The following is a 23,786-nucleotide window of genomic DNA, read 5'->3' on the forward strand; positions in this document are numbered from 1 at the left end:
ATATAAAAAATCTGATAGTGGACCACAACCTGGACTGTACACAGTCCGATAAAAAATCTGATAGTGGACCAAAATCTGGACTGCATACAGTCCAATAAAAAAGCATAACAAGTTTTAATGATAATGATTTTGTGTTAGTACGGTGATGTGTGGTTTAACGGTAAGACACATGGGCGAAGCTCGGGAGGTCTGAAGTTCAAATCTCATTGAGTACAGTGACCTGCTGTGGTGGCGGCTAGAGGGGCGGACCCCCCTACCGTGGGTGTGCTCTTGCTAAAACCATAGGATCTTAGTATACCCGACTTGCAGGTGGTTGGTTATGCTCTTGGTGTTATAGTGGCAGCAATGAGGTTTGATCCTGGGTCTCCCGTGGATTAAACTTGATTGTTACCGATTCACCATGTGGTTAAAAAAAAGATAATGATTTTGTGTTAATTATGTTGTGATTATAAATATTTATTTATTTATAAATATAAAATATAAAATAATTTTTTATTTTTATTTTTATAATATATTTAATTTTTATATTATTGTATGTGTAACCAGAATTAAAATCTTATTACTAATAGCCAGTCACAACAATTGAACTAAAAATAAGAAAAAAAAAAAAAAAAAAACCTAAAAAAACCATAATAAAAAATCAAAATGAAGAAAAAAAAAAAACAACAACATTCAAATTTCAAACACTTCATTTAAACAAATTCAAACACTTCGTTTAATTAAAGATTTGGAAAAAACCACAGCAAATATCCAAAAGCATAAATTGAAAAAATCCTCCCACAATTAGATTGTCTAATTAACTAACTAACCACAAAATAAAATTTTAAAATAATTAAAAAATAAAAATTCTAAATTTAGTATATGAAAAAATAACTTCTCTTGCATTGTTAAGATCAAATCAAAATCCCCATTCCAATCCATTCAAAACCTGTGCATATCAATAGGCCTCCATAGATTGAAGCCATCAAGCTCATTGTTTCTGAAAATAGATATCAAAGCATGGAGAGCCTAAGTAAAAATTCTGACCACCATAGGATCTGGACATGTGAAATATATAACATTATAACAACAAAGTTTCAATCTGAACATTCTACTTCAATGTTGCTACATTATGAAAATTTACACTCTGAATCCAAGGCTTCTCTTCAATCAAATTCCTTCTGAACAATGACACATCATGAAATGGCTGGTGTAGACTTCCTAAATCATGAATCATGATACATTATGAAATTTTGCAAATGGCTGATATAGACCTCCCAAGCCATGGAATTATTTTTGAGCTCCATCTCAAACTAATTTTCCTTTCATACCTTCATAAATTGTTTATAAAGGAGGCCACTGAATCTACAAAATTGTTCCAGATGGTCAACAGTGACCGAGACAACATTTCGCTGACATTCCACAAGATTGCCGAGAGAAGGTCTGCAAAGGCATGGAGGGCAGTGTGCAGGTGAACCAAAAATTCATAAAACACAGTACCCAACAAGCCCAATAAAGAACTGAACGTATCCTGAATCAACCTTGCAGATCCGAGTGCTGATATAATAACCAAATCTCTTACATACTCAATCACATAGTCCAAAATTATGGCACCCCCCTGCATTATATTTCCCAAAACAGCTAGAATTATTGATCCAGGAGCCCTCAATGTATGAATTAATACCACTGATACCACTGCTATAATCCTAAACACAGCATATGATATTATGTCAACAATTAATATAACAATATCTGATAGAAGAGACATTTTTACAGCTGAATTCAGCCTTTATACCCATTAATCAGAATACTGAATACTGTTCTCCCCTGATTTGTATTCCTATACAATTTCTGCCATTGTTGTTTACAGAAACAGAGGAATATGAACGTGCAGAATGAGATTTACATTGTATATATGTTGCCAGCATTGTGTGTTGTGTTGGAGTTGACAAAACTCATTTTGTAGTCTAGGTCAATTGTCCATCTGGGTGATAGCTAGAAGCTTCATCCCAACCACCGAGTTCGGTAGGAAGGTCTGCAAGCAAACTACCAGATTGCGTGAAAGCTTGTCAATGACCTGTCCAGAGTTGACAACGTGGAGTCCACGTTTGGATGACTCAAAACTCTTAGAAGACAATGATCGCCCAATGGTGTCTGATGTTCTTTCTCCATCAACATGATAACATGAGCATTATCAAAATTTCCAAATTTTCTGAGACTGTAAGTGTTTATGAAATTTCTTTCTTCCACAGTGGAGAAGATGGAAGCTGGGCATGGCACACAGTTATACATTTTATATGTGTCAATTGAATCTAAATGGTATAATGATGTCAATTCAATCTAAATGGTATAATGATAACTCAACCATAAATAAATCCATTTGCATAACATGTAAATGTTCAATTCCATTGATATATTGCATAGTTAGAAGTTACAGTATGATGCAATTTTTATGAGAGTATTAGAAAAAAATTGGTTAGACCAAAAATCATCATAGGTTCAATACCATTGATAGAATGCATAATAATTAGAAGTTACAATATAAAAACAATATTTTGGGAGTATAAAAAAAGCAATTGGTTAGCCCAATATATTATATATATATAAAATTCTCGTTTTAATTTAGGAAAAAACAAAAAATTCAATTAGTTGGCAATGTGAATTAAGAATTTAAGTATTAATATATATCTATATATATATATAATTCAACTCCTTCCCAATGTGGACAAGAGAATTTTGAATAGTAAAATGGGTTTGAAGATTATGCATACGATTTTATCACCGAATTGGAAGATTTTTTGGAACAGCTGTAAGATTTGTTTGGAACCGCTGTTAGGTGATGCTGATTATTTTTATTATAGGTGTTATTTTCCATATTTCATAGAAGTTTGGTTGGGATATATATATATAAAATTAATATTAAATATTATATATTAATTTAAAATTTAATAGTTTTATCTAAAAGATGAAAGATAAAAATAGAGCAGATTATAAAGGGTTAGGAAAGTTTTCATTTGTTAGGATTTGTTCGAGGTGGATGAGAAGTGTTTAGGAGGTAAGCTTTTAGTTTCTCCTTGAATTGTTTTGGGTAAATTTGGACAAATTGACTAAATAGTAATTCACTAAAATATTAGGCTCGTTCTTCATGGTGAGGTCAATTGCTTCATTCCGTCTCCTATCTTCCACAATGACTCTTAGGGTTCATTTTCCAAAAATGACAAGCCTATGGCAGGAATTGAGTTTTTCACCAAGGGATTTGATGCTAGATTCTTTTTGTTAATTAAATGACATTGCTTAGATTCTCTCAATAGGGGAGGCTTTTTTTGTAACTTAGTCCTTTGGCATTGGTACAATGTGTTACCAACTACAATTTTTGGACAATAGATTTGTTTTTTAAGGGAATCCATTGAAGAAGTCTATTTCCACACAAATAAAGGCATAGGTGGTGATATCGCTCTTCTTTATATCTTCATTCTTAAAATAAAATTGGCCTAGGTCATTTCCAATATCTTTTATAGAATAAAGTCCTTGAAGTTTGAAAATTAGGTTAGGAAACCCTAATCATACTAAAGTTGCAAAAATGGAGCTCAAAGAAGGGTCAAATGTTGGGAACCATGCCTTCATGCACAAGTCAACTTGACTCCAAAAACCATGGTCCCATGTTATAGATTTCAATGAGTCAAACTCTACAAAAGAGCCTTTTGGCACATGGGTATATGTATGTTTCTTTTTGGATTTCTTGCTTCAAGGTTGTCAATATTCAACTATGATATCAACTAACTTAGGCCAAATATCCTATTAAAATTGCAAATGAGTACAATGAATGGCATTGAAACAACTAACTTTGACCAAATCCTATTAAATTTGTAAATAAGCACAATGAATGGCATTGAAACTTCTTTTGATCATTTGTTACTTCCTAAAAAAAAGAAGTTGAAAAGACAAATGCAAACCAACCAATACCCCTAAAACTTAGAGTTAAAAACACTCTCTCATAGAAAAATGTTAAAAACAACCCCTCATGAAAAAATGTTAAAAAAAGCCCTCATAAAAAGATGCAAAAGATTATAATATAATTTAAAAGATTTTCTTTTATTTTTTAGATATATTTATGATGATTAATATATAATTTTTATGCCATAATTTTTTTGGGTTAATATACTCTACTATTTCAAAAATAAAAACAAAAAATTGAGTATACAAACAACAAAGGACATAATTATTTGAAAAGAGTTATATTTATGTCAATGTAATCAACAACATTACACAATATTTGCATATCAAATATAGTTTATGTTAGCTTGTTTTATTGGATGGTTTGAAAATAAGTTTGTGTTAATGGTCATATTAATGAGGAAGAAATTATCAATATTCATTGTGTTCCTGAATTTATTATAATTGAGAAAAACTAGATGGAAATTTGTGTACATGTATTATGTTAAAAAAATATCTTATATAAATAAAAGATTTATAATTAAAATGATATTTTTATTTTACATATAGCTGGGCTTAATTTCAAGAAGGTTGAGGAGATTTGATCCATTTGATCCCATGACCCCCGGATTTAGTAAGGAGAAGACCAACTGAAGTATCTCCTCAAGCTTTATTTACATATTATTAATCTAAAAAATATGAAAAAACTTAAATTAAAAATATTAATTAAAAAAATTGTGTACATATATTATGTTACATCCTAAAAAATATCTTATATAAATGAAAGATTTATAATTAAAATGATATTTTTATTTTACATATAGCAAGGCTTAATCCCAAGAGGGTCCAGGAGATTTGATCCCATAAAATTTAATTAGTAAAATATTTAATAATAAAGACTTGACCAACAAAACTATCATTTAACACTATTTTATATATATATATATATATATAAAATTAAAAATCCTTAATTATTTTAATTATCTGTTAAACAAATTTCGTTTTAATACAAATTTCATTTTAATGTACTTTATGTTTTATAACATATTTATAACATTGTTAGGAATTTGGTCAAGGTTTTGAACCAATTAATTCATTAAACAATGTAACAAATTACCTAACGACTAATTTTCAACGACTAACTTTGGGTAGTGATGCATCCTTACTATTTATTCCCTCATATCCATTGATTTCTCACCTTGTCTTGAGGATAAACCACATTAATTGGTTCCTAACAATGTGATTAATCCGAAAGGCTTATATTTACATTATAAATCACAAAAATCTTAGATCTAATATTTATAACATATTTACTTTTATATATGTGCAAATTTTGTTTTTTTGGAAGAGATATCAAGAAATCGATAATATTATTTCACAAAAAGAAAGAAACAAGGTGTTCTATAATTATTAAAGAAAAGTTAAGTACCTTTGTTATTAAGGAAATGAGAGCCCCATACCATATCAACATATTATATTCATCAACGTAATAAAATAAAGTGGAAAAATATTATTATTATATTAAATAAAAAAGATAATAATTAATAAATTTAAAGTTAAAATAATTATATATTTTTATAAGTACAAAATCAATATAATCATATATATTTTATATTTAAGATTAAAATGATGTTAACAAACAGAAAAAGATAATAATATAATCATAAGGATATGTAATTTTTATGCGGATAATAAAATTTATAGAATTTTTATTTAATTATTAATAATTATTAAATAGTAGAAATTCAACTTCTACTTAATATTTTAAAATATTGTTAATAATATTTACAAAGATTAAGATATATTTCAAAAGTAGTTATATTTTTGATGTCTTTTTAATTAAATTGTTTAATTAAAAAAAATTATCATATGAATCTGAGTTATGTTTTCTTGGGTATGTGATATTAGTAAACTATGGTATTGACCCATGGTGTTGTAACAAAATCTTTTTACAAATTGAGAATCTCTGATGCTAAAATAGAGATGAATCTCCATAACTAAGAATCTTGTTTCATTTTTTTAAAATGTATATATGTTTAACTTATATATTAATTAATTTATAATTAATAATAATAATAATTTGAAACAAAATTATAATGTAGTTAATTTTTATGGTTTTTTAATAACTATTAATAATGAGAGATATATCAGCCCATGGGATTTTGGATTGACGGTGAATGGGTGCACTGTTAAGACACTCCTTGTGATAAATCACTCGTTCAAATCCCTTGTGAGTACTTACCTACCAAAAAAACAACGAGAAATATATCATAATTTGTTTATCAACCATTTAATTTATATGTACATGTTAATATTACTGAAAAAATTAGAAATAATCCAACCTAAAACATAAACACTTAAATGTTGTATTTAAATTATAGTTTCTAGAATATTCTGAAAAACTGATAGACATAAATGAACCGTTTTAAGTAATTAATACTTCTCAATCTAACTGCTGGCCAATTTAATTTGGAAAAAAAAAAATCATATTTAAAACCAAATTAACTGGGCTTGCCCAACTCAGCTGTAGTGAACTACATTGGCCATGTTTTCTCCTAGTCGTGAGACAGGCCATAGAGATTTGTTATCTTTTCAAAATGGCATTAAACCTGAAATCAAGTTTAGAATCAGATGTTACGGCTCCTCCTCTTCTCTGACATTTTGTTAGTAGTACTATTTTAAAATACACCAAGTTAAAAAATAAATATATTTAGGACTACTTCATACATTAAAATGTCTCAGGTTAGTTGATAAGTTTAAAAAAATTCTGCACATGTGTGCATAGTCCAGCGGCGGGGCGGCAGGCTTATATGCTTTCCGCTTGCATTTGATCCACCATCTTGATGCTGTTGGGCAGTGTATTTGATATATTGGAGATTGATGTTGATTGATATGACGGTTTATCTGCCTGCATTCATGTAAATATGTTGTACATATGGCCTAATAAATGCTTCTTCAGGGGACTAGCCACCCCATTTAAAACAAATATAAAAAAATTCTAAGTAATTGGGATGAAAAATTGTAATCGATATACATTTTGAACTTAATTTTGATACCACTTAATGCCATGGATGAAAGATTCATTTTTTATCCATATCAAATCAGAATGCCCATATTTTCCCAATTCTAGACTGCTGCATAAAAATAGGAAACCACTAAGTTGAGGCTATCAAAAACAATTTTTAATAAATATATCAAGGCAAAATAATAATTTCTGATTAAAGATATTCAAGGTTTGCATTATTTAAATGTAAAAGCAAAAATATGATTCATTGTTCCAACTGAGTATGCATTCATCTCACTTTTGATTTCACTATATTTTATATTAATAGACTGAACAAATTTAATATTTTTTTTGAAGTAATATTTTGAATATCATGAAAATTAATCAATGCAAAACATATAAAAGTTATCTTAAATCTTAATGTTAATTAAATATTTTAAAGAGTAATTTTTTTATCTTTTAATTTTAATTATATAAAAATAGATATTTTGCATTATTGAATAAATCTATATTTAAAATAAATTTATACTATAATTATTTATTTTCATTCAATTTAATTTTTAGCATGAAACATGAGAAATCCATTCCACTATAAAACTCCGATGTGCAATCAATCGCTATTAACATGGTGGAGAATCTGTGGAACATAGCAATCCAGGCCTGGATAGAAAAGAAAACTTCCAAAATCAACATTATGGGTCTTTCACAAATGTAAAGCATAAGGTGTTATCATTTTTTTTATCTTAATAAATTATTAATAGTATAAAACATCACATTTTCCTTTTTTTTTGTGCTCTCTGGGTTTAAGTTTCAACATAGATCATATCCCTGAAATGTTAAACCATTATCAATTTTTCTCAACTATTGTAGAAATTAGTTTAGACTTTTTAATTAAGTTATTTCTAGGTAAATTTTGGAAAGTGAAGAGCCATGTTCCATTACTTTCCGTCTATGCATTCCATCAGGATTTTTACTAGGAAATTATGTATTATTGAGAGGAATTAACCAATCCATTTCTCAACAAAAACAAGAAATATTCCTTTTTCTAATTGCCAAAATTTACTTCTATTTCAGAGTGAACAAACATCCAGAAAGCCTTCAACTGCTACTTATGCTTCTGCTAGGCCACACCGAAGGATATTCCCTTGATGGTAAAAACAAGAAATATGCCCTTTTCTAATTGCCAAAATTTACTTCTATGCTTCTGCTAGGCCACACCGAAGGATATTCCCCTTGATGGTAAAAACAAGAAATATGCCCTTTTCTAATTGCCAAAATTTACTTCTATTTCAGAGCGAACAAACATCCAGAAAGCCTTCAAATGCTACTTATACTTCTGCTAGGCCACACCCAAGGATATTCCCTTGATTGTAGTAACGACATCCAGGAACATATAAAGCCTGCACGAGAGAAAAAACCAAATAAAGTGCAGGACCTTACCTCACTTAGAAGGCACTGAATTCTTTGTGCTCAGGTGAAAGACCCAGTAAAGCTTTTCAGGATCAAATGAAGCTGGCACATGAACTTATCTTAGAAGGTTAGAGTTTCCATGACCAATCTATGAAAAATTGCAATTCATATGTACAAACCTCTGTTTGAATTCAAGAACTCTCTTCAATCTCATTCTTTCAACTGTATTATAGAAACTTCATAAGTTATTGATGCAGACCTACCTCCCAAATCATGGAGCTATCTTTGAGTTTTTATCTTTTCCTAGCCTTATAAATTACTTATAAAAGAGGCTACTGCATCCATAAAATTGTTCCATATAGTCAACAGTGACCGACCCAAAATCTCTATGGCTTTCCACAGGAATACCCAAACAAGGTCTGCACAGGCCTGGAGGGCAATGTGCAAGTAATACAAAAATTCATAAAACACAGTACCTAAGAAGCCTACTAAACCACTGAATGCACCCTGAATCAACCTCATACACCCAAATGCCGATGTAACAATCAAATCTGTGAGATACCCAATCATATAATCCAAAATTATAGAAAACCCCTCCATTATGTTTCTCAGAACAAAAAAAATTATTGCTCCAGGGACTTTCAATATCTGGATTAATGCTACTGATACCACCGCTATGATCCTGAGCACTGCATATGATAATATGTCTACTATTAAGACAACAATATCTGATAGACCATACATTTTTACAGTTGAATTTAGTCTTTATACCCATTGGTCAGAATCTTGTTCTCTCCCATATTTATTCCTTCTAATCCCATGTTGTTTCTGCCATTCTTGTTAACAGAAACAGAGGAATATGAATGTGAACAATGAGATTTACATTGTATATATGTTTCAGGAATTTGTGTGTTGTGTTGGAGTTAACAATATCCAATTTGTCAACTTACAGGGTGATAACTGGAAGCTTCAGCCTACTCAGTGAGATGGATGGGAGGTCCTGCAAGCGAATCACCAAAATTTATGAAACCTTCTCCATTAAGTTAGATGACCTGGAGTTCACGTATGGATGTACGGTCCAAAACTGTTAAAAACAAATGATTTAGGGAGTGAATTAAAAGAAAAAAAATGGAGTCGTCTCACCAGGCAGAGGAATTGATGGCCACGGGTTGAATCTAAGCAAAACAAATTTCAATAATTCTTGAAGTAGAGTGTTTGAATCGTTTTTTTAATGGTGGAAATAAATTTAGCACCATCAAAAATCTCCCAGGCACCTAAAATCTTGAAATTTAATAGCTATAACCTGAATTTACAAAAATCCGGCGAAGTTTTATCAAAATATTACTAGAATTTCCATGATTTTCAAGACAAAAAACAGTCTAGTTAAACTAACCTAAAAATGATTACCCAATAAAAACTAATGAATCAGGAACCTAAAGTCAAACTTTTATTAATTAACCAGACTTCTATTTTTTTAATTATGTTTTAAAAATTCTTATTAGAATTGAAAATTATTTAGAATTGTAATTTAGACTTTTATTTTTTTAATTATGTTTTAAAATTTTTTATTAGAATTGAAAAATATTTAGAATTGTAATTTATGGAATGATTCTTTTTAACATCTGTATGTTTTAAAAATGATAAAAATTTAAAATTAAATTAAATATATTTATTAGTCTTGAATTCATCTTTATATTAAAAATACATTGTTTAATTATTTAAAATTATGATTTTAGTAATGATTGGATAATCAATTTCTAACAATAATAAATTAAAAAAATTATTAAACAATGCATTTAGAAATCTTCAATACAGAAATTATATTTGTCCTCATTATATTAAAAATAAGTTGCTCTGGAGTCCAGAGATATGGATGACACTGATCCCAAAAAAAAATTACCTATTAATTAATAGCTAATAATGTTCTTATTCCATTATGATGTTAAAATCCAAATTTTACCCAAATCCATCATGGAATTTTCTAAAGTTTGAAAAATAGTTGGTTTTTTTTTATGGGAAGTTCTTTTACCAGTACGGTTAAATTTATTTAAAATTTGTAATTATATAACTAATCATTAGTTTATAATTTGAATAAACTATGTACAGACAAGGGCGTTGCAGGGTAGATGGAGTAGATCGATTATGGTTATAGGGCATGGTTAGCTTTTTGGGATCAATTCTCAAAAAAGGTTGGATCAACCAGAAGTAAATGTTAGGTTAAAAGGGTATTGGTTCCAACAACTCTAAAGGTTGGTGAATCATTTTGAGACAAATGTTATGGTAATTTCAAAAAAATGACATAACATGATGGCAAAAAGTTTCAACCACTATCTGAAGCAGGTACGTAGGCATAGTTTTAAATATATGAAAAGATTCCATTCTTATGTAAATTATTTTGATTTACAAGGTTTCCAGAGGAGACCATATGAATGATATAATTTATATCTAAAATAAATATAAAATTTTAAATATTTTATTAATAACTAAATTTAAATAGTTATTAATAAAACATCTTCAACGATTATTAATAGAAGATAGTAAACCATTCAACTAATATGATAATGTGGGCAATGACATATATATTTATATTATAAATATAGTATGTTTGTTGACTTTGGTTTAGGAATAAAAATAAGGTTAAGTGGAGTGTCTTTTACTAGGATAGTATATTATGTTATTAATATTAATTTATTTATCTTGGTTGTGTGATAAAGATGAGATATGTGGTTTATATATATATATATATATATATATAATTATTATTAATGTGGGCATGATATGAATGACTACATTTTAATTAATATACATTTTAATTAATATAATTGGTTGTGATGAGGTTTTTTGTTATTTATATTCGATGGTAATGTGTTTAATGTTATTAATAATCTCTCACACATATTTATATTGGAATTGTATTATAGTAATATAGTATGCTTATGGTTATTGAATTTGCATGTTTATGTTTATTTAATTTGGTTTACTTATAAAGAAAAGTGAAGTATTTTTTTTATTAAGATAATAGACTATGTTATTATTTCTAATTTATTTAATTTGATTTAGTGATTAAAATTAGATATCTGTTGATTGAGTTTGGTTTAGGTATAAAGATAAAATTAAGTGAAGTATTTTTTAACTAGGATAATAATTTAATTTGATTTAGTGATTGAATTAAGATATCAATTTATTAAGTTTGGTTTAGGTATAAAAATAAAATTAAGTGAAATATTTTTCATTGGGATAATATATTATGTTATTATTTTATTTAATTTGATTTAGTGATTAAAATTATATACTTGTTTTCGTTTTCAAAAGAGATCATGATAAATTGATATGCTTTATTTTTTTATTATATATATATATTTTTAATGTACTTATAAGTAGTAATTACAATTTAAATATTTATATTAAGAAAATTTTGTATCTATAAAATTTTATAAAGTTTTTTATTATAAATATAAGTTTAACATGGAATTTGATTTAGTAATTAAATTAAGATATCAGTTTATTAAGTTTGGTTTAGGTATAAAGAAAAAATTAAGTGAAGTATTTTTCAATGGGATAATAAATTATGTTATTATTTTTATTTTATTTAATTTGATTTAGTGATTAAAATTATATATGTGTTTTCGTTTTCAAAAGAAATTATGATAAATTAATATGCTTTATTTTTTTTATTATATATATATTTTTATTACTTATAAGTAGTAATTACAATTTAAATATTTATATTAAGAAAATTTTGTATCTATAAAATTTCATAAAGTTTTTTATTATAAATATAAGTTTGACATGGAATTGTTAAATAACATTTTTTCTAATCACCGGAAGCCTTAATTGCTGAAGCAGAATTTGTGAAAGCAGAAATTGCTGCACCTTTTTCTATTTTGATTATTTAGGAGTGAGGAATTTCATATTAAATTTAAGTGATATGTTATGAAGGGTAGTGGATTCAATTCAAAGGTTTATTAGTTAGTCTAAATCATATAAATTTTTGCAACATAGAGAAATAATAATAATAATAAAACACATAAATATAATCATATCAATTGTGTCACAATTTTCTACTCATTTTACTATACATAAGCAAAAAAACAAAGCACAAATAGATTTTCCCTTAAGCTTTTACTAGTTCATAAACTCTTCATGTATAACTCACTTTCTCGAAAGATTAAATAAAAATGGTGCTTTACTTATCTTAAACTTTTCTCATAACTATGATATGTCAATCCCATAAACACTTTTCATCGTACCTACTCCTCAAAATCTAGTAGTAAATCATTCAAGTGTCAGTTATCTCCTCTCTACCTTCTCCTCAACATACAATTTCCTTCTCCTATAACTATCCCTTGAAACAACATATCTCTCTATTGATGCCAACTTGATTCCAATCAAATGCCTTTTTTCTGGCACACAAGGTCAACCCAATTTCCATATTCCTTCTTTAATAACTATTGCTCATCAACCTAAAGGTGTAGGATCCAATTGTGAGGAATGAGGATTTTTTCACTAGTGAGCAAGGTTCAGTTCCCATGAGGACACTTGATCCCTAAGGTTTCCATGGGGGAACTTAGATGTAATGGTCAAATATGTGAGACTTGCATTGCTCTCCCCATGCACACATAACTGGAAAACATCCCACCCTCTTGTCAAACTTAAGACCAAACACTAATTGTTACAACCACAAAAGGGTGGCAGGTGTGAGGGGGATAATCCTTGACCTTATAGGAAAATAAAAAAATACTTCCATTTGGGGATTATGTGAAGTTGTAAACAATAAAGTAGAGGCTTTAGCGTTATTTCGAGGTCTAATGCTACTAAGACAAATCTTGGTGTTTGGTGATTCTTTGTGATCATTCAACATATGCATTATTAGCTAACCCTTAATGTGGCCTCACTAAGTTGGTTAGTAATTAGAGTAAAGGTTGACAAATACTCTTACTCATAATGAATTCTATCATGACTTAAGACATCCCCATTCCTTAGCAGATAAACAAGTGAATGAAGCAGTTAGATTACTTTCAATATTTCTTAGACTAAATGGGGGAAGTCATATCCTTCATTATTTGAGCATTTCTTGAAATATATAATGCTTGTTAAGATAATGTTAAATCTCATTGTCATAATGGAAACATGGCAAGCAATTTGTAAGGCTTTATTGTGGTTCACATAAAATTTACAGAGGATAAATTTTAGGGATGTAACTTCATTCTCTTCATATGAATAATTTCCCCCTCAATCAATTCCCAATTTCTTTTTAATTTTGATTTATTTCAATATATATCTATATTGCATTTCAATAAAATATCGCTAAGCCAAATTCAAATTTCTCTAACAAACGTTTTGGAAATGATGATTACATATACTCATCCAGCAAACGTATTTATAACAACATGAATCCATCTATCTTATCTAATGTGGGCATCTCTAACGACTCCACTCTTGATACCTCGACTACCTTTAACAAGTCTCTCACCCTAAACAATAACAACATTAATAACAAATGGAAGGGCTTGTCTATGAGTGACCAACCTTTTATTAATAACAGTGATCAACCTTTCACTAACATTACTGGCAATTGTAGAATTATGGTGATAGAATTGTAACTTCTCAAGAAATTTTAATCTAAATCAGGAGACGCAATTCTATTCTACTACTATGTGGAATTTAATTCATAATTTAGAACAACAATTGCACAAATGTAATAAGAAATAACACACATGCACAAATGCAATAAGAAATAACACACATGCACAATATTTTTCTATGGGAAAGAAACTCCTAAAAAACCCTTAAGCCTGCTTGCATTAAATCAGATGAATAAAGATGCATTCAAATTGTTTTCTTGCTCTGAACACAACCTGCAAGTGTATAATCTATATTTCTGCTCAATGAGAAGCTCTGACCTAGACATAGTCAATTTCTGCCTCATCTTGAACCCCTATTTACTTTTGCAATTCTTAAGGAATTAGGCCCATATTATTCTAGGATTTTCCTCCAATTGATTGGGCAATTTTGAAGGTTGATAATCTAGTTGCATGCAACACTTGTACACTCAAGACTAGTCGAAAATTGATGTTACACTGCCTTAGAATCTCCACCACAGCTGGGGAACTCGAATTATCTGCATGCACTAGTTAGTTTAGGCTGATTGATCAGTTAACTAGATGATCACTAAGTTAGACTGCTATCCCTCAACACAATTGACCTTTCACTAGTTCTATCAATAGTTAAAACTAGTTTAATTTAACACAACTGGAAATATCTGACCTTGATTGCTACAAATTAGCAATCACAAATGCTTAAATGAACTCCAAGCCCTCTAACTCAAATTTACTAAGTAAACTGAGTGACACAAGCCATGTCACACAAGTTAATTTCATCCAAGTTGTCTGTTCATGTGGAAATTCAAATTTTCTCAATTTGACTAAGGCAAAATAAAATTGAGACTTTCTTGCCGCACTTCTCAAAACTCCCTCTCAAGAAGAAATGGATTATCAACCACCTGTTGTAACAACTACAACCACCCTCCAAAATTTTTCCTTCGCTTTGTTTTGGAGCCTCCCTACTAAAATCTCAGCAGCTTGTCTTACACTGCCTAGGTACTTGTGCTTTCATTTGAGTTTATCTTTTTCTTTACAACTTGTATTTGCTTACTTGATTTGTTGTCTAACCACAAGCTGACCTCCTTTGACTTGGTTTCAATCCGGTTCTAGCATTGCCTTGATGATTTGCGCAGTCATAGAGGGCAACCAACCTTGCTCTCAGGAAATGTGCAATTCAACCTAACAGTGAGCTTCAACTCTAGAATTGCATAGACCCAACTGGCAACTTTTCTTCAGCTGAGAAATTGTGTAGAGAATGAGAGGCAGTCAAAGCCACTCAACCTAGGAATTGCACAAAAGCTTTCCCTCAGCGGCTGTCCGATGCATGTGTCGGTAAGTTGCCTAGTTCCCCCTAGAACTGCTCAATTTCTCCATGCATGCATGGCAACCTTGACCGAAAAAGCAAAAAACAAAAAGAGAAAAGAATCCCTAAAAATAGGGATCTGTTTTTAGTAGTGGGAGTTACACTTGAGTTAATTTTATAAACTTCCGCCACCTGTCGCTTTTTCCTATATTTTTGGCCTTCGCTTCATAAACCCTAAATCAATCAAATATATTTAATGGGCACCGCTAGAGCTCATTTGTACATTCAATCTTGGAGCTCTATGTAATGCCCCACTTAAATGTTATCTTGCAAAATTTTATTAATGTTTACATTAGCTGAAAATATTGAGACATATTAATGAATACCTTCATTTGGGAAACTATAAATTTATTGTCTAATATAAAATTCATGATTTCTATTATTCAAATTCCCAACTTCCCTTCTCAAATTGAATCTTAGGTAGGATATGGTCTCCTTCCATTATTTCAAATAATATATATATTCATCTCACATTCTCCAATGTACCCTCACATTTACTTGGGAGAAGACATGGTCCTCTCCAACTAATTATCAATATATATATTCATCTCACATTCCCCAATGTACTCTCACATTTACTTGGGAGAAGACATGGTCCTCTCCAACTAATTATCAATATATATATATTCATCTCACATTCCCCAATGTACTCTCACATTTACTTGGGAGAAGACATGGTCCACTCCAACTAATTATCATCATATATATTCATCTCACATTCCCCAATGTACTCTCACATTTACTTGGGAGAAGACATGGTCCTCTCCAACTAATTATCATCATATATATTCATTTCACATTCTCCAATGTACTCTCACATTTACTTGGGAGAAGACATGGTCCTCATCTCACATTCCCAAATGTACTCTCCCATTAATTACCTAATTTTATATTCATATCACATTTCCAAATGTACTCTCAGAATTACTTGGTAGAAGTGAAGTCAACTATAAGGATGAAGGGGAAATTAATGACATTAATGAGAGGTGGTTGAGGTGGAGAAGAGAGGAAGGGCATAAAAGGGGAAGGAGGAAGGGATAAAAGGGGATGCGGGGTCTTGCTTGATTTTGGGATTGGCTATGATTTTAGGATTTGCTATGATTCTTGGAGACCTTAGGAACCTGTGGAGGTTTCTTGGATTGTTGAGAGGAGGGAAATATTGTTCATCTTGGTCTGTATCATTCATCTTAGACACACACACTACATCTGGTTGGACTTGGGCTCGGAGGGCTAGGGAACCTGTGGAGGTTTCTTGAGCTAGGAATTATTTTCTAGTTGGCTGGAAGGTAAATCCAGTTGGGTTAGTTAAGGGGAGCGTTCAGCAGGAGCAACAGTTCAAAGACATCTCCACCAACCATTGGTATAGGTATTCCTCTATAGATTACTCGTGTAAATTTATTAAAATGAAATGTTCACCATAAGCTATAAGGATTAGAATGTAAATTATTGTTTCTCATTGCATTTAAATTCTAGAGAAATAGATCTGTTAGAAGACCCTAGGATAGGGCTCTTACACATGGTATCAGAGCCAGGTTCAAAATCTGGACCTTGAAGCCTACCTACTAGAGATTTTTCAAATCTAGTTGAATCTTTGAAGACGAAGACATTACTAACCTGTAAATTGCACTTTAAAATTTTCCTTGCAATCCTGTAGAAGCTTCCATCTAAGCTAAAATAACATTTAGTTTCTATTGCAACAAGAAAATTTTCTGTTCTCAGGCAAATGAAATTGTGTAGAAGACCATTTTGTGCTAAACTTTTTGGCAATATTCTTTCATAAATGAACTTTGAAGGCGGTCCTTTGAGCAATTTGAAAGTCAATTTCATGTATAGAAAACTTGTTTCCATTTTGCAATCAGCTCCTCTGTCTTACGATGGTCCCAATAGCTTCCACATGTACCTCCTCCTTGTAGCTTGAGTTCTCTTTGAATTATCCATTCGCTCGGTAATTTTCTTGATTACCTCTGCAATTTCTAAAAATGCATTAATGGTTTTGAGATTCTGTATTAATGTTAATAACCTTTACAAATTCCATCCTCTGAATGCTTATGGATAGTGAACGTTGTTTTAAAGTTGACGTCTCCAAACAAGTAAGTTATCTAAAATCTGGAATTGTTAATTATGAGTAGGATTTGGCATTTCCTTTTCCAGGAAATAAGAGTGTTCGTTTTTAGTCCAATTGAATCTGTGGGGAGTAATAGATATATATGTTTCTTAGTGTATGATGGAATTTTCAGATGCTTAAGTAGTTTTGGAGTTGGTGCACCTAACTCTTATAGTTACCGCACTTTCCATTTTTGAAGTTAAAGTATTGCTAACAACTATAAGATTGCTTTCCATCTTGAAATTTTTTTAAATTTAGGATGTTGAAGAATATTATCTTGAAATATTTTAAATTTAGGATATTGAAGAATGTTTAAAAGGACATAAATTTATGCCAGAACACTCAGTTTGAGATAACCATTCATGAAAAATATGCAGTTCTGTACTATTCATGAAAAATTAGCTATCCGGCAATGCAATTTATCAGCAATATCAACAAGTATGTTCCCAACATTGGTTCATGAAAAAAAATTGCAGTTTGGCATGACTATTCTTGAAAAATTGGTTTTCAGGCAATGCATGCAATTTATCAGCAACATTAACACGTATGTTTCCAACATTGTCACTTGATAGAAGATGCTTTTTTTTTAGCAACAAAGTCATGTTTCATGAGTGTTTTTTTCCATGGATTTTCTCTCTCTTTGATATTTCAATGATGAAATCAATATACACATTGTCTAGGCCTTTTTGGCCTAAAAAGGAAAATTGAAGAGTTTCAGCCATGATCTAGGATTACTTATTTGTCATCCAAGGCTTTATTAAGACTTATATTGTGCTTCACAGCATAAAAATATACAAACAAAAAATGCCATTTGAAGCCATAGTTTCAACCTTCCAAATCCTCAACACATTTAATCTGTCATAACCAGTGGCATTCAGTACTATTTCCAGAAATTAAATATGACAGTGGCATTCAGTACTATTTCCAGAAATCAATATTTAAGGCCAAACATACTCTAAAAAGAGTTTTCCTCCTAAATTCTTGTTTAGAAAGACCCCCTCTTGCAAAGATAAATCTTATTCAAAAGACGATAAACTCAAACATTGAATTCTCTATATATACAAGTGAAAATATATCTTACTATGCCCCAAGGGGTTAACTCTGTCAGTTGAAGTTGAACTATTTGCTTAAGGCATTTTGCTGACAGAGAGGCTGTAGGTCACCAGTTCAAATCTGGTTGAGTCCACTGTGGTTGCTAGTGGCTATTATGGTTGGTGGTTGAACTGCCCTCCATCCAGATATTCTAGGGAAGAGGGGGAATCCTGTAAGATTTTCCTTGGAATAAAAAAATAAAATAAAAATAACTTGCTATGATCTTACCAAGGAGAGAATAACCACCTTTTAATGCCTCAGCAAACTAGACTAAAAAGTAATGGGTAGTATTATCTTTTTCATCTTCATTCTTAACCATTTTTCAGTTTATCTTTTTGTGATTGAAAATGTAAGATTCTTTAGCTAACATCTTCTATCTCTAGAAAGTGGGTTCTTGGCATGTTGTCTATGATCTTTGTTTGCTGTCTGTGAAGTTTGGATCATGAAAATCTGGAATCAGCTATAAATTTTCTTTTGCTATTATTAGTGAGAAGGTTTCTAGCTTTGACTGGTCGATGTTTCCCATTAAGAGATTGAGTTGCTATGTTTGTTCTTTTTCTAGTTGATGAACTAGGTAGGAGGCCATGGTTGGTTGATGTTCCAAGCATAAGTAGATGTAATACATTGCTGTAGAGAAGGAACTGACTCATCCCTTGACTGGTTGATGCTCTGTTACAAGTTCTGAAGCTGTAGCAGAAAGTTCCCTTGTCATGGTTGTGTAGTCTCCCAATAAAATACGGACACCCAAGGTAGAACTGATCCATGTGAATTTGGTTACCCAAAGATTCATCAATATTTAAAAAGGGAAAAAGCTCATTAACTGCACTTATTTATTATTATTTTTTTTCTAAATATCCTTAGTGCCCACCGTGAAACATGTTTCCACGATGATAGTCCTGCAAGTCCCTTACCCAGCTGAATGAGGCTAAGGCCATCACATTGCAGTCAGCAATAATAATACCATACCCTAATCCTCCATTAAGAAATTGTTGTGATTGTAGTTGGCAGGCGTTCCCATTTGGTAACTACTCTGGAATCCTATGTTAGTTGGTTATTATTAAATAGTCACCAAAAGTCCCCACAAGAGCACAATCCATTTTGGAAATGATGGAAACGATTGGCATCCCTCACAATGATTTCTCGCCCAGCTATTTTAGAGATTAACTTGGTAGCAGTGTGGCAATCTCCACATACTTGGAGATTCTTCATAATTCTAAGAGGCATCTCGGGTATTGTGCTGATAAGACCAAAAGTAATTTCAGCTTCTCACGGTGGTAACGTAGGGCATTTTCTCTCTGTTCCTTAGACACATCATGCAGCACAAAAATTGTGTCAGGCACATAACCTGAACTTCTCAGCTGCCTAGCCAGTTCCTCCAACTTTGCATAGATCTTATTAGTCTGTGAATGAGATCTATCATCAACGACAAATAAATGTACTTTATCCTTCACCTGAATCCAACTGCACCCAGGATCCTTTATCACGCTTTTGCCTTTCATCAATTTTCTCACACGTGCTACATCCTTCCACTTTGAAGAAGCTGCATAAATGTTTGAGAGGAGTACATATGCTGAAGAATTTTCTGGTTCTAACTCAAGAAGATAGTCTGCTGACAATTTTCCTATATCTGCGTTTGCATGAACTCTGCTGGCACCAAGCACTATATTCCACACCAATGCATTAGGTTCATATGGCATTTCGTTGATGAATTGTACAACTTCTTCAAGTTTTCCAGCATGACAAAGAATGTCAACCATGCAGGTATAATGCTTCAATTTTTGCATCACACCATGATCTTGAAACATAACATCGAAGTAATGATGACCTTCATCCACTAGGCCTACATGGCCACATGCACTAAGAACACTAATGAAAGTGACATCGTTTGGCATAATTCCAGATTGTTGCATTTGTTCAAAAAGGGTAAGAGCCTCCTTGCCAAGTCCATGCTGAGCATACCCTGAAAGCATTGCATTCCACGAGACTGTATTTCACTCTGGAACTTGATCAAACACTTTTTATGCGTCCTCCAAACACCCACATTTAGAATACATGTCTACCAAGGCACTCCCTACGTAGACATCTGCCTCGACCACAATCTTGATGATATGAACAAAACCTGCTTGCCCTATTCTAGAGCTGTTAAGTGGGCACATGCCCTAAGCACACTGGCAAATGTGATCTGATTTGGAATCATACCTAACCTTTGCAATTCACAAAGAAGAACCAAAGCCTCTTCTCTATGGTCATTCTGAGCATATCCCGTGATTATCGAATTCCAAGAGACCATACCTCTTTCAACAAGGCTGTCAAAACTCTCCGCGCATTCATTATGTTCCCACATTTGCAATACATGTCAACAAGGGAACTTGCAACAGAGGCATCAGACTGAAACCCTGATTTAATGATATAAGTATGCATCTGCTTTCCATGTTCTGGGGTTTCTAGACTGGCACATGCACCAAGCACACTGGCAAGAGTGATGTGATCGATTTTTAGTGTTGCCAGTAGCATTTTAAAGAATAGTTTTTGTGCCAACTCAGCATATCCAGCCAGTGCATATCCCGCAATCATTGCATTCCAGGAGATAACTTCCCGCTCAGGCATTTTTTTCAAAGACTTTGTGTGCATTGTCAACATCTCCACATTTGGCATACATTGTCAAAAGAGCATTTCCAACAGAAACCTCTGCCTGGAATCCGACTTTTACGATGAACCTGTGGACTTGCTTACCCTGTTCTAAGGCTTCTGGCTTATCTAATGCACTGAGAACACTGGTAAGTGTATATTGATTCAGATTCCCAACTGCTCGTTGCACTTGGTTAAAAGGTGTTGACATCCCCATTCTGGGCATATCCCAAAATCATTGTAGTCCACGAGACAACAGCTCGATTAGGCATTTTGTCAAATAGTTTACGTGCACTCTGGATGTGTCTGCACTTGCTGTACATGTCAACAAGTCCACTGCCAACAAACATATCGAATTCAAACCCAGTTTTGATAATGTGGGCATGAGCTTGCTTGCCCTGTTCCAATGCCACAAGCCCAGTGCATGCCCGGAGAACACTGGCAAATGTGAATGCACTCATTCCTATGCTCTCCCTTTGCATTTGGCAAAAGAGTTTCCAAGCCTCCTCATCGCATCCATTCCTCACATATCCTGCAATTGATGTATTCCACAATACCATATCCCGATAAGGAATTCGATCAAACACTTGCCGTGAACTCCCAGTGCTTTTGCAATTGGCATACATGTCCACAAGCACACTACCGACAAAGACATCCAATTCAAAACCATATTCAATTATGAATGCATGAATCTGCTTCCCTAGTTCGATATCTGCTAGTCTAGAACATGCCCTGGCAACTCTAATAAATGTGAAGGAATTCAGCCTCACTTCCATGGACATCATTCGAACAAAAAGCTCTAGTACCTCTTCCTCGTACCCCTACTACTGCGCATACCCAGCAATTAAGGCATTCCATGAAACTGCGTTTTGTTCAGACATTTTTTTAGACACTTGACATGCATTCTCAATATTTCTTAACTCTTCAAATCCTCACATTGAAGTGCTTTGAATTTTTGTTTAAATAAGTCACGATCTATCAAGGCCTTTCAAAATAGATTTTTGCACTATTATTGTAAACCTTCTGATATGCGCTAATCCCTTGATTCCTCCATTTGGAAAAAAAAAAAAAAGCCATTCCTTTTATTACTTTTGAGAATTTTGAATGGTTTTAAAAATTAGTTGGATGTTCCCAAACGACAATATCTTCTAAAGCTTCAAAGAAGTGAGATGTAAATTATTCCAAAGCTGTGTGTTTTGTGACTACAGTTTCTTGGGAAGGTTGGATTTAACTACCCTATCTTTCTCACACTAATCCACTATGCATTAAGCTGGCTTTTATTGGCTTTCCTCAACGCATGTGCTCTGCTTCCTGCATCACCCCCAGCAAAGGCAACACCATTTGCTTCTCTAATTTCCTTGGGTGTGATCATGGCATTCTCCAATGGCCTTGCAAATGTCAGTCTAAAGTTCAACAGTGTGGGTTTTTATTAGATGGCCAAAATTGCTGTTACACGTACAATTGTGCTGTTAGAATTTCTGTTCTTGGGAAGAGAGTTTCTTTCCAAAAGGTTCTGGCATTGACAGTTGTTTCTGTAGGAGTGGCTATTGCAACGGTCACAGACTTGCAATTTAATCTATTTGGTGCTTTGATAGCTTTAACATGGATAATACCAAGTGCAACAAACAAAATTTTATGGTAAAATCTCCAACAACAAGACAATTGGACTGCACTTGCATTGATGTGGAAAACAATGCCCATAACCATCTTCACTTTGGTGGCTATAATGCCATGGCTAGATCCTCCTGGTTTACTAGCTTTTAATTAGAATGTCTCCAATGTGCTGGCTATTATTTTTTCTGCTACACTAGGATTTTTGCTATAGTGGTCTAGTGCTTTAGCACTTGGGGCCACTTCTGCCACTACCCACGTTGTTCTTGGACAATTCAGGACCTCTGTTATTCTTCTGGGAGGATTTCTCCCTTTACAGTCTAATCTTGGGATGTCAAGCATTGGCGGAACAGTGGTGGCTCTAGGAGTAATTTCTGTTTACACCTACCTTAATCTGAAAGAAACATGGGAACCTGTGGGAAAGTCCCTAGTTCTTAAACAAAATTCAATTTCTTCCCTAAAAGGAAAAGTTAGCAAAGCTAATGACAATAGCCATGATGGAAATAAAGGTGCGGAGTTTGTGTGACTGAAACTTTTCTTTTATTTCCTGAAAGCAGAAATGGTTTGCACTATGTGTGGAGGAGCTGATACTAGTGATGAGTATTCGAAGATTCACAACTTTGTTAAAACTGTTAGAAGTAGATCTTATTTCAGAAATGCCCTGCTCAAGTCTAGGACCGCATTCCTCTTGCTTCCATTTAATCCAGAAATTCTCCCTCAAATTATTCTGCAATTTGAAAGATCATTGGTATCCTCTATCTCAAGTTTCATACTTGTCTTTCCTTAGTGTTGTAGTTATTGCCTTTGGTGTTTAGAGGATGCCTTACAAATGCAGTCAAATTTACAAACCATCTTGCTCTGAACTGTAATTAGTGATGACTAGTCGAAGTCACTTGTAATTAGCTTATTCTTGTGTTAATAACATCACATTGTTATTAACATCTTTTTGAGGAGGTCAGGTGTAGCCATGTTTACAGAACTTACTAGAGATTGGGATATTAGAGTCCTTGGGGCTTCTGTGCTTGTACTGCTTATATCGACAAAATTCAAAATGAGATA

At 32.2% G+C, this 23,786-nt stretch overlaps 2 pseudogenes; one reads left to right on the forward strand and one right to left on the reverse strand.

Annotated features, from left to right (window-relative positions):
- Window positions 1–21,310: 21,310 nt before the first annotated feature.
- LOC149242878 (putative pentatricopeptide repeat-containing protein At3g13770, mitochondrial pseudogene) lies at window positions 21,311–21,892 on the reverse strand (annotated as a pseudogene).
- LOC149242879 (nucleotide-sugar uncharacterized transporter 2 pseudogene) lies at window positions 21,891–23,777 on the forward strand (annotated as a pseudogene).
- Window positions 23,778–23,786: the final 9 nt, after the last annotated feature.

This window comes from Pinus tabuliformis, chromosome 8 (genome assembly GCF_031772625.1).
Source record: "Pinus tabuliformis cultivar Carrire ecotype Pingquan chromosome 8, CPIR1, whole genome shotgun sequence".
NCBI lineage: Eukaryota > Viridiplantae > Streptophyta > Pinopsida > Pinales > Pinaceae > Pinus > Pinus tabuliformis.